Raw genomic sequence first — 11,447 nt, forward strand, 5'->3', positions numbered from 1 at the left:
TATTGGTACAACAGAGATGATCAATAGATTTAAAAGAATTTAACAATACAAAAAAAGCAATTAATAGATTACAATAATTATAAATATTTTTTTTTTTACAACAACAGAGATGATCAATAGATTTTAAAAAAAAATTTAACAATGATCTTCACTATATCTCAAAAGATTTCACAATTATTTTACTGTTTTCTCAATCACTATCTTCACTATCTGTGAGCATGTATGGGAACATTTTCAGTCTTTTAAATACTGAATGGTCGTTAAAATAACTTTTATAATTGAATCTCTTTAACCTCGATTCAATTATCTTGACATCGTTGACATACATAAAATCAGTTACCTCCTCTGTTCCACAACTGGGTATACAATAATCTGTTGGATGTATGTCAGAAAACAGCGATCTTATACAGCAGTTTTCACACCAACTACTTAAACACGATACTATTTTGACTGGATCTCTAACTAAAATACTTTTTTCAACAACACTAAAAGTATCTGCAGAATAACTTTTAACAAAACTTGTTATATCTTTGCATTTATCTAGCACTGGATAAAAACACATAGGGCAGAGTAATTCACGTCGGCCATTCCTTTTGTTTTTAACAAAATGCTTGAACTTTATGTGTATCGGTGTTCTTCCCCTCAGCATTATCACAATTTGTCCATCAAAATATCTTAAATCTCTTATCCCAAAGTATTCCGAGAGAGTAAAATCTCTTCGGAAAATTATATTTGCAACAGTTTTTCCTCTGGCTAACAAGTAGCTGAAATGTGTCAGCGCTGACGGGTTCATTTCTTGTACACCTTTATCAATATCTGTCCGCATCAACTCTTTAAACAGATGCGGATAGTAGTTTCTTAATAACTCGGCAATTTCTATTAGATCCGCCTCTCTGCCTGTACCACTCCAACCTCTGACTGTTCTGATACACAGCGTCTGCAGAGAATACATGATGATCGTATATTGCTGTGAAGGAACGATTCAGTCCATTTATAGGTGCATAACTTTCCATCCTTTCTTAACCTTGCTTTCGCTGATATTCCATCCCCACCCATTATGTAGGAAGTGCGCTGGAAATGCATGCATCAGAATGATGGCAGGGGGTGACGTCATTACTCAGAAGATTGTATCGCATCCACTTTGCGAGTGAGTAAGCATTCCTTAATGCACAATTACTATTACGTAACTTATGGCAAGGATTTAAACATCCTATTGTCTCAAAAGAACATAATTCCGGCGCCGGACAATTAAGTTCTTTTTCCAAACATATGAAAGTGCGTTTTGTTAATTCGGAGAAGAAATTACACTCGACCTCGCTGAATGCGTACAACGCTGTAGCACCGTCAACCACAGCCTCCAAGATTGGAAGAATTTCTGCATGAGGTATCATACCATTTTCGAATGAAGTTGACTCGCATTCAAGTGGGTTTTTAAATTGGAGTTTTTTACCACCAACTGCTAGTTTTGCATTTCTTTGAAAGGTGACCCACAATACGCTATTTGTGTCAAGATCAGTCGCGGCCAATTCCAACACTCCCGTCTTAGAAGTAACTGCACTCAATACGAGCCTCATTATTACGTGTCTCGCTGGCAAGTGAAGTGGTGTTTATTGTTAGTGGATATATATATACCTCTTGTGTATAAATTCATAAAAACGGCGCTTAAAACGACCCTTGTTAGTCCGTGTACCGCTCTTAAGTGAAGTTGTGTGTGTGTGTGTGTGCTTCTAACCCATCCCATCCTCAACCAAAATGTCCCCACTAGATCATTCCAGAATTCCTTTGGAAAATAGCGAAAACAGATTCCCGAGTGAAGAGATGGGAGAGGAGTCGCTGGATGAATTACAAACCTATTCGCTTCATCTCGATTTTGAAATTTTAATGGAGGAATTGGACAATGTTTTGAATGAAGACCCCGCCTTATTGGATATGCCACCGTTTGAGATCCAGATACATGATGGAACTCCTACAAATAATTGTACGTATGCAGTTTTACTGTTATTATCAGTTGCGGACAATCTACCACCTTTGAGCGCTGAACAATTGTCGGCTACCGCTGAACAATACGGTTTACCCCCAGGCTCGTATTTCGATCCCACGGGGACGGGGCGTTCATGGGGAGTGGTTTGGTTCGTAACGGACATGCCGAGTGCAATTGCATTGTACGTAGGGAGTCCTCAGGCGTTTGGGTTCGGGACAGTGTTCATTTTCAATGAAGACGGGGAAATTCTAGATATTTCTCAATTTCTTTAATATTTCTCTTAATTAGTATTCTCTATGGTTGAAAGATTTTTTTAGGTAAAAAAAAGTAGAGATAAATTTTTTTAAATAATTTTTTTAATTTTTTAAAAACATCATATTATACATTATTATTCAAATAATTTAATTTCATACAATTAGAGGCTACTCTTTCAATTCTCTCCACTCGAACCGAATCCCTTACATCCTCTCTCAGTTTCATTCATATAATCCACTTCTTCCAAATCAGGATTTAATATTTGTTCACAAATTAATTGTGCGATTCTGTCACCAGCATTTATTTTAAAGACGACGCTACTATTATTACAAATTATAATTGACACATTTCCGCGAAAATCGAAATCCAGTACTCCCCCTGAAATATCTATTCCATATTTTAAGGCCAGACCAGATCTCGGGGCAATCCTCCCATAGCACCCCCATGGCAGCTCAATTTGGAGATCTGTTTTTACTAACAGACGACTTCCTGGTGAAATGGTGTAGTCATATGCGCTTCGAAGGTCAAAACCAGCAGCATTAGTAGAACCCTTGTATAAATCACGCGCGTTTTCTGTAAGTTTCTTATATTTAAGTTTGTAATTCCTTTGCTGACTCATGTTTCTTAATAGGTAATTAAACAGCCGTTTGTTGTGCTCGGTCTCCTGCCTGAGATATCCAACAAGGTATATAGCGGCGGATACTGGATTTCGGCGTGTGAGTTAGGATAGGGAATGCGTCTTTTAATCTATCAAAGCCGTTTGTGCTGCGAGTGAACAGGGAGACGCTATATGAGTGTATAATGGTGACTAATCGCTTAGTAATAATCACACCAGTTGTAAATTCTCATGTAATAATCATAAACATCTTTGTTTAAATAACGCAGCCTTTCTATTATAGTTGACTTTAACGAATCTTCAGTTAATTTTTGAAAGACTTCTCTCTCATAAAATGCTTCATATTGATCACAGACATTGTGCAAAGCACTCGGATCCGGACTTATTTCCGCCTCTTGGAGGATTTTTTTAAATTCTTCGTCTGCTTTTTCTTTTAATTTGAATATGAATTCCTCTATCTCTTTCCAAAGGGTTAGAGAACCCACCGGCTGTGCTAAAAGGCTGTTCATGATTTTTGTAATGAATTTTCGCCCGATTTATATATATATATATATATATATATATATATATATATGGATAGTGTCGCAAGTAGGGAGGGTAAAGGGGTTCAAAGACCATCGAGGGCGCCATTTTAGGTTTTCCCCAGTGAACCTGTTGGTACCGGAAATAGGGAAAATTTTAGGAATTCTGGAATATCAAGTGGTATTACATCATCCCCTAATTCCTCCGCTATTAAGCGCACACGTGCCGAGGTCGGCCTCTCACGCGGAATCTGCGCTGCTCCACCCACTTCGCCGCTGATCGACATGCACGTGCCGAGGTCGGCCTCTCACGCGGAATCTGCGCTGCCCCACCCACTTAGCCGCTGATCGACACGCACGTGCCGAGGTCGGCCTCTCACGCGGAATCTGCGCTGCTCCACCCACTTCACCGCTGATCGACACGCACGTGCCGAGGTCGGCCTCTCACGCGGAATCCTTGAGAGAATTTCCAACACTCTTGATGAATGCTGATTCATCTTGTGATTACCATATCCGCCTCAGTGGTTCACCGCAGTGATGATGAAAGGATAAATACCACGTGCAGCTCTCAAGGACATTTTCAGACCTCTTGCTTCATGCTTCGGTACTGGAAGGTCATCCTCTCACTTAGTGCAGTTCTCCTTGGATGATTACGACCTACTCCCAGTTATTTCCCCCTAAGTGATTCGAAAGTATTACCCCTCTTTTAGGTATATAAGAGCTCGCATCTTCCTCCAAATTCACCACTTCAATTCGATCGGCGGTAGAGTACATCAGAGGCGATCCAATATATAGTATCCAAAACCGAACGCAGTAAGTGGGGCTTAGTTTTCTTCCTCACATGTATATATTTAACGTTATATACGATTATTTCCCTAATACTTAACATGTATTTTCTTTCTAGATGGAGAACTTGAGAAGGAAAATTCAGAAGGTGAACAATGAACTCCCTCCCTTCCTAAAAAAAGAAAACCTTGTTGTAGGTTTTAGATATACCATAACATATCTATGGGTGGTTGAAACTAGGTATGGGGATGGGGTTTCGGCAATGATTGAGGGTGCTGGTCAGCGAGGGAGGCTCTTCCTCCCTAAAAGATACTTAAAGGTTTTCAACAGGGAAGCGGTGGATGCTGTGAACCGGGGGGAGGGGGAGCCTCTCACGCTCACCTGGGACGGAGAGCGTTTGTCCTTGGAAGATTAAAAGGTATCTATGATTTAATATTATTTAATTTTGTTTTTTAAATTAGGTTTTTGTGTTTAATTATATTTACTTAAATTTTGATCTTTCTTTAATTACAGATTATTCACATCACTGTGTTGTAAAAAAAACCTTTTTAAAATAAAAGAAATAATTTGGAGAAGGAATAAGTTTTTCTTGAGAGAATATTAGAAATAGAAAACACTTTCCCCGGTTTCCTGCTTGTTACGTCCTGCTGGTCGGAGCTCTGGTTTATATATAACGGTAAGTAGCTTATTATCTAGCAGTGAATAAGAAGATTAGGTATTGTGAAGCATCAGTGTACATAACATTCATTGAGAACATGGACACTTTTTGTGACATTTGTTTCACTTATTTTAGAGATAGACTTGCTCATGAAGCTAGTGACGTTCATCAAAGACATGTTTTACAGAATAGTGTTGGAGTTAATCCGGAAGAATATAAACTTTGTGAAATTTGTTACACTTATTTTAGAGATAGACTTGCACATGAAGCTAGTGAGGTACACCAAAGACATGTTTTACAAGGTAGTGTTGGAACTAATGCGATAGAAGATAAACTTTGTGAAGTTTGTTACACTTATTTTAGAGATAGACTTACACATGAAGCTAGTGAAGTACACCAAAGACATGTTAGTGTTGGAGCTAATACAATAGAAGATAAACTATGTGAAATTTGTTACACATATTTTCGTAACAAAGTCTCTCATGAGAGTAGTGAGGTTCATAGAAGACATGTTTTACGACAAGTTGGAGCAGGAAATGTAAAGGGAATGGTTGAAGTTCAATCGGCAGCGAAAAATAGATTAAAGACTTACTGGGTTAGTGGGTTGGATGAGGGAAGTGATTTAATCACATTTCTGAATAATATCAGGTTACTGGTCATTGAGAAAATTAAATATGTATTGGAATCTTCTCCGGTAAAAATCAATGTTTTGGTCAAGTGTAATTTTTCTAAAGAGGAACTTACGGATGAAAGATGGTTTAAAACGGAAAATGTTAGAATATTTGAGACTGACAATGTAGATGAAATTGTAGAGCATCTGTTTGCTAAATTACTAAAAGAAAAATCCGAACATCAAGCAAAGGGATCAGGGTGGACTTTACGTGAAATTTCAGGTTTAGAATTACGAATAAATAAATATCGTCCTCTGGGCGGATCCACTTTCATCGAACTCCCAAAGAGAATTTATGATACCAAATCAGTAATAAATGTTAAGAATAATGATATATACTGCTTTAAATATGCGATTTATTCCAAATACATGGCAGAAACAGCACCTAGATATTTATGCTCTAGAGTTATAAAATATATTAAGGATAAAAATTTTGAAACAAAGTATGATTGGAATTGCATTAAATATCCGGTTATTTTGAGAGATATTAGTAAATTTGAAATAAAAAATAATATTTCTATTAATGTTTTCGGTATAGATGAGAAAAATAACGTGTATCCTTTAAAAGTTGTGGATGAAGAACTATCTGATCATAGAGATTTACTTTATCTAGTTAAAGAAAATAAATCACATTATTGTTGGATTAAATCGTTTAATAAATTGCTTCATTCACAAATTACGAAAAATCATAATTCTATATACGTTTGCAAACGCTGCTTCTGTCATTTTCATACGCATGAAAAACTCGAAATACATCGTTTAGATTGTATGAAAAATGCTCCTTCTAAAATAATTATGCCGGGAGATGATGAAAAATTGTTGAAATTTAAAAATGTTGGTCGTGCAATGCGTGTCCCTGCCATAGTTGTAGCCGATTTTGAGTCAATACTTCCGAAGGTTCAACATTGTTGCTCGAATGATGAGCATTCTTATACGTGTGCAATAGAAAAACATGAAATAATGTCTTTTTGTTTTTTACTTATTTGTACAAATAATCTAAAATTTGAACCAATTTCTTATCGAGGGAGAGATGCTGCGAAAGTTTTTATGAATTGGATCAAAGAGGTAGCCGAACTAGTACAAAATATGTATCAAAATACGGTACAGATGATTGCGTTAACACAAGAAGAAAAACAGGCATTTGAATCCGCTAAGTATTGTCATCTTTGTGGAGAAGAATTGGGTGCTGATCGCGTTCAAGATCATTGTCACTTGACTGGAAAGTTTAGAGCAGCTTTACATTCACAATGTAATTTAAAGTTTAAAATGCCCAAATTTCTCCCTGTATTTTTTCATAACCTAAGCGGATATGATGCTCATTTTATTGTACCAAATTTAGGTTACGATAATAAAGAAATTAATTGCATAGCGAATTCTGAGGAAAAGTATATATCTTTTAGCAAAAGTATCGGTAACAATTTCAGCATTAGATTTGTGGATACATTTCGATTTATGGCTTCGACCCTATCAAAATTAGCTGACAATCTCCCCCGAGAGAAATTTATTCATACAAAACGAGTTTATGGAGATAAGTTGAACCTTGTTACGAGGAAAGGAATTTTTCCATACGAATATGTTGACAGTTGGGAAAAGTTAGAGGAAAAATGTTTACCACCGAAGGAGAAATTTTATAGTCATATTAATGGAGAAACAGTAAGCGATGACGATTATGAATTTGCTCAAAAAATTTGGTTTGAATTCAATTGCCAGACTCTCGGTGAATACTCCGACTTATACCTGAAAACAGATGTTACGATTTTATCCGATATTTTTGAAAATTTTCGGGATGTTTGCATGGAAACGTATAAGCTTGACCCTGCATGGTATTATACATCACCGGGGTTAGCGTTTGATGCTATGTTAAAGCATACAGGGGTGACTCTCGAGTTGATGACTGATTACGATATGCTGCTGATGACAGAAAATGGAATACGAGGAGGTATTAGTCAATGCTGTAAGAGGTACAGTAAGGCAAATAATAAATATATGAGGGAATATGATGCGTCAATTCCTAATAGATACCTTTTGTATTTGGATGCTAACAATCTCTATGGGTGGGCAATGTCTCAACCTCTTCCTCGTGGTAGTTTTAAATGGCTTAGTGAAGAGGAAATTCGAGAGTTTAATTTGAATATTTCAGATGACAATCCTAAAGGATATTTTCTCGAGGTTGATTTAGATTATCCCGATAATATACATGAAACTCACTCGGATCTTCCATTTTGTCCAGAAAATAAAATACCTCCTACTGGTAAATTCAGAAAATTATTGACAACACTTGAGCCAAAAGAAAAATATGTAATTCATTATGTTAATTTAAAACAAGCCCTTAGATATGGTCTGAAGCTGAATAGAATTCGACGAGTGATCGAGTTTGATCAATCGAGATGGTTAGATCCTTACATAAACATTAATACCGAAAAACGGAAGTTGGCAAAAAATGATTTTGACAGGGATTTCTTCAAACTTATGGTAAATAGTGTATTTGGTAAGCTGATGGAGAATTTAAGGAGAAGAATTGACCTTGAATTGGTGTGTAACGAAAAAAGACTGAATAAATTGATCTCCAGTTCGAGATTTTTAGATAGAACTATATTTTCTGAAAATTTGGTGGCTGTTCACAGTAGAATGTCAACGATTAAAATGGTGAAGCCAATTTATGCAGGACAAGCAGTTTTGGATCTAAGCAAAACCCTAATGTACGATTTTTTTTACGGTCACCTTAAAGTGAAGTATGGGAATAAGATATCGCTCAATCAAATGGATACAGATGGTATGATTATTGATGTTGAGACTAATGACATATACGAAGACATGAAAGAAAACTTAGAACTGTACGATACATCTGCATATCCCTGTGATCACAAGTGTTTCTCAAATTTTAATAAAAAAGTGGTTGGTAAGATGAAGGATGAATGTAATGGTGACATTATGACGAATTTTGTCGGCTTGAGAAGCAAACTTTACTCCTATCGTATGGAAAATGCTAAAGAAGTGAAGAAGGCTAAAGGTATTGCCAAGCCCGTCATTCGAAAATCTATTAATTTCGAACATTACGAAAAGTGTTTACTCGATAATTCCGTAGAGTATCGACAGATGTACATTTTACGATCTAATAAACATGAAATGTACACTCTAAAAATAAATAAAGTAGCCTTGAGTGCAAACGATGATAAACGCTATATATGTAGAGATGGTATCACGACATTAGCCTGGGGTGATTATAGGATAAGAGAAGAATCACGTAAACGGACTTATGATGAGGCCTTCCCCCTCCCTCATCGTTGAAAAGTGTATAAATTCAGTTCGTATTAAATTGTGAATCTCATTTCATTCCCTCACGTGCTACGCTTCACACTGAAATGAGAGCAGTCTATATCTTTTTGCTCTTAACTGAGCTTGCTGTACAAAAGGTGTTATCCAGTGAAAATACCCACACCAATAAAACGTATTGCGTAGCAGAATATCTTCGACAGTATGGATATTTGAACGTGACCGAAAATGAAATTACTAGCATTGACCATACGGAATTGAAAGAGGCTTTGGAAATTTTTCAAGAATACTATAACATTACAAAAGATGGGGAATTGAATGAAATGACTCTGAATTTAACCAATAGACCACGCTGCGGAGTTGTTGATGATCCTGCGTTTTCTGTATACCATTACAAATGGAATAAAGATATAATAAAATGGCACTATGGATTTGTGAACTCGACGTACATGGAATTAGCTCGGAAAGCGTTTGAAATATGGAGTCAGGCAGCTAATTTAAAGTTCGAGCATGATCCTAAACATCCGGATATCTTCATAATGAATACACGGTACAATCATAAACAATATTTAAATAGACATTTTTGTTCTACGCCTTTGGATGGGATTGGTGGAAAATTAGCTCATGCGCAATTACCATCAAGTCGAGATATTCCACTTGAAATTCACATCGATCAAGATGAAATGTGGTACTTAGGAATGGATCATCCTGAACTTCCTGAATTTCAAGTCAGTTTGCTCGCCGTTCTTCTCCATGAAATTGGTCACACTCTAGGAATTACACATTCGAATTATGAGAATTCTCTGATGTTTGCGTATTATAACCATTATGATTACCGTCTGACACTACATGAAGATGATATACTAGCAGCTCAATTTCTCTATGGACCACCCTTGGAACCTCAGAAGGAAGATGATCCAGTTCAGGGGAACGATGATGATGCTGAGGGAGCACCTGAATATCCGGAGGATAGATTCAGAGCAGAACCGAATGTTGCAAAAAATAATACTCACCGTCCGACTTTGTGTGAACTTGATAATGTACGCCAGTTACTCATAATCAATAATTTGCTGTATTTATTTCATGAAAAATGGTTTTGGTATGTGGATATGGAAGTGACTGAAAGAATAGACATCGTTGGCCCTCAGCTTATCACAGATTGGTTACCATTTTTACCTGAGCAAGATTTCAATGGTTTTGATGCTCTTTATCGCAGGCCTAGTGGAGAAATTGTAATATTTATCAAGGGCCTGATATACATGGTTAATTATCCAACAATGGAGCTAGTTGAAGGTCGTCCTATGAATATTATATCCGCCGGCCTTCCTAGAAACGCTAGAATTCAAGCAATTGTTAATACATACTCTGCCCGCACACTAATATTTCATAGTGGGGAATTCATTGTTGAAATGGATGAGTGCACTTTTAGACCGAAGAGTCAAGCTCGTCACATAAAATTAATGCCACAGATACCTACAGGTATACAATCTGCATTTAGACATACCAATGGGATCCTCTACTTTTTTAGAGAGAAAGATGTTTACGAATACAGTGAATTTAATAACACTATGGTGAGGGCTGGAAGAAATGATCTCAATCTCTTTGGTATCCCATGTCCCAAGAATTACCCTTCAGATTTATCGAGCATAGCAAATGACTTGAAAACTATAGTTTCCCGAATGGATAATATTATCGATAATTGAAATTTATAAAATGTTTGTAAACATGCATACATACAATAAAAAAAAATATCTACCACCTCTTTGCCTTTCATTTGTCGAATTATTTCCTATCGAACCCAGAACATCCAGCGGTTAAGGGGGAGGGAGAGGTTGGCGGGGTTGGAGTGGGGGAAGCAGCTTGGGAAAAGAAGATGACGATCGAAAATCTTATATTAGGAAAAACAAACGACGAGAGAAAACAAATGAGAAGCGTAAAAAGTAAATTACGTCAGAGAAAATAGAAATAGGTGAATATCGATAAAGAAGATGAAAGGGAAACAAATGACGATCGAAAATCATTTGCTATTGGTAAAACAAACGACGAGAGAAAACAAATGAGAAGCGTAAAAGTAAATTACGTCAGAGAAAATAGAAATAGGTGAATATCGATAAAGAAGATGAAAGGGAAACAAATGACGATCGAAAATCATTTGCTATTGGTAAAACAAACGACGAGAGAAAACAAATGAGAAGCGTAAAAGTAAATTACGTCAGAGAAAATAGAAATAGGTGAATATCGATAAAGAAGATGAAAGGGAAACAAATGACGATCGAAAATCATTTGCTATTGGTAAAACAAACGACGAGAGAAAACAAATGAGAAGCGTAAAAGTAAATTACGTCAGAGAAAATAGAAATAGGTGAATATCGATAAAGAAGATGAAAGGGAAACAAATGACGATCGAAAATCATTTGCTATTGGTAAAACAAACGACGAGAGAAAACAAATGAGAAGCGTAAAAGTAAATTACGTCAGAGAAAATAGAAATAGGTGAATAACGATAAAGAAGATGAAAGGGAAACAAATGACGATCAATAAAACAAGTGACGGTCGATTAAAAAGTCACGTGATAGCGTAATTAAAGATGGCGGAGCGTAATTAAGTGTAGGGGGGAGGTAATTAAAAATGGCAGGTGCTCCAGGACGCTTTTTTTTACCCTACTATTAGATTTATAACCAGTTTCT

At 36.5% G+C, this 11,447-nt stretch overlaps 1 protein-coding gene and 1 long non-coding RNA gene across 3 annotated transcripts in view; one reads left to right on the forward strand and one right to left on the reverse strand.

Annotated features, from left to right (window-relative positions):
* LOC124162662 (soluble guanylate cyclase 88E-like) overlaps positions 1–11,447 on the reverse strand; it is a 369,277-nt gene that overhangs the window by 85,997 nt on the left and 271,833 nt on the right. The gene's annotated exons all lie outside the window — the stretch shown is intronic.
* Positions 3,410–8,213, forward strand: LOC124162664. Of its 2 annotated transcripts, none has more exons than XR_006865642.1 (3): positions 3,410–4,186; positions 4,278–4,577; positions 4,673–8,213. It is a non-coding gene; the product is annotated as an uncharacterized LOC124162664 (long non-coding RNA). The 2 variants fall into 2 exon arrangements; XR_006865641.1 differs by having other exon boundaries at positions 3,410–3,672; positions 3,809–4,577.

Source organism: Ischnura elegans, chromosome 7 (assembly GCF_921293095.1).
Source record: "Ischnura elegans chromosome 7, ioIscEleg1.1, whole genome shotgun sequence".
Taxonomy (NCBI): Eukaryota; Metazoa; Arthropoda; class Insecta; order Odonata; family Coenagrionidae; genus Ischnura; species Ischnura elegans.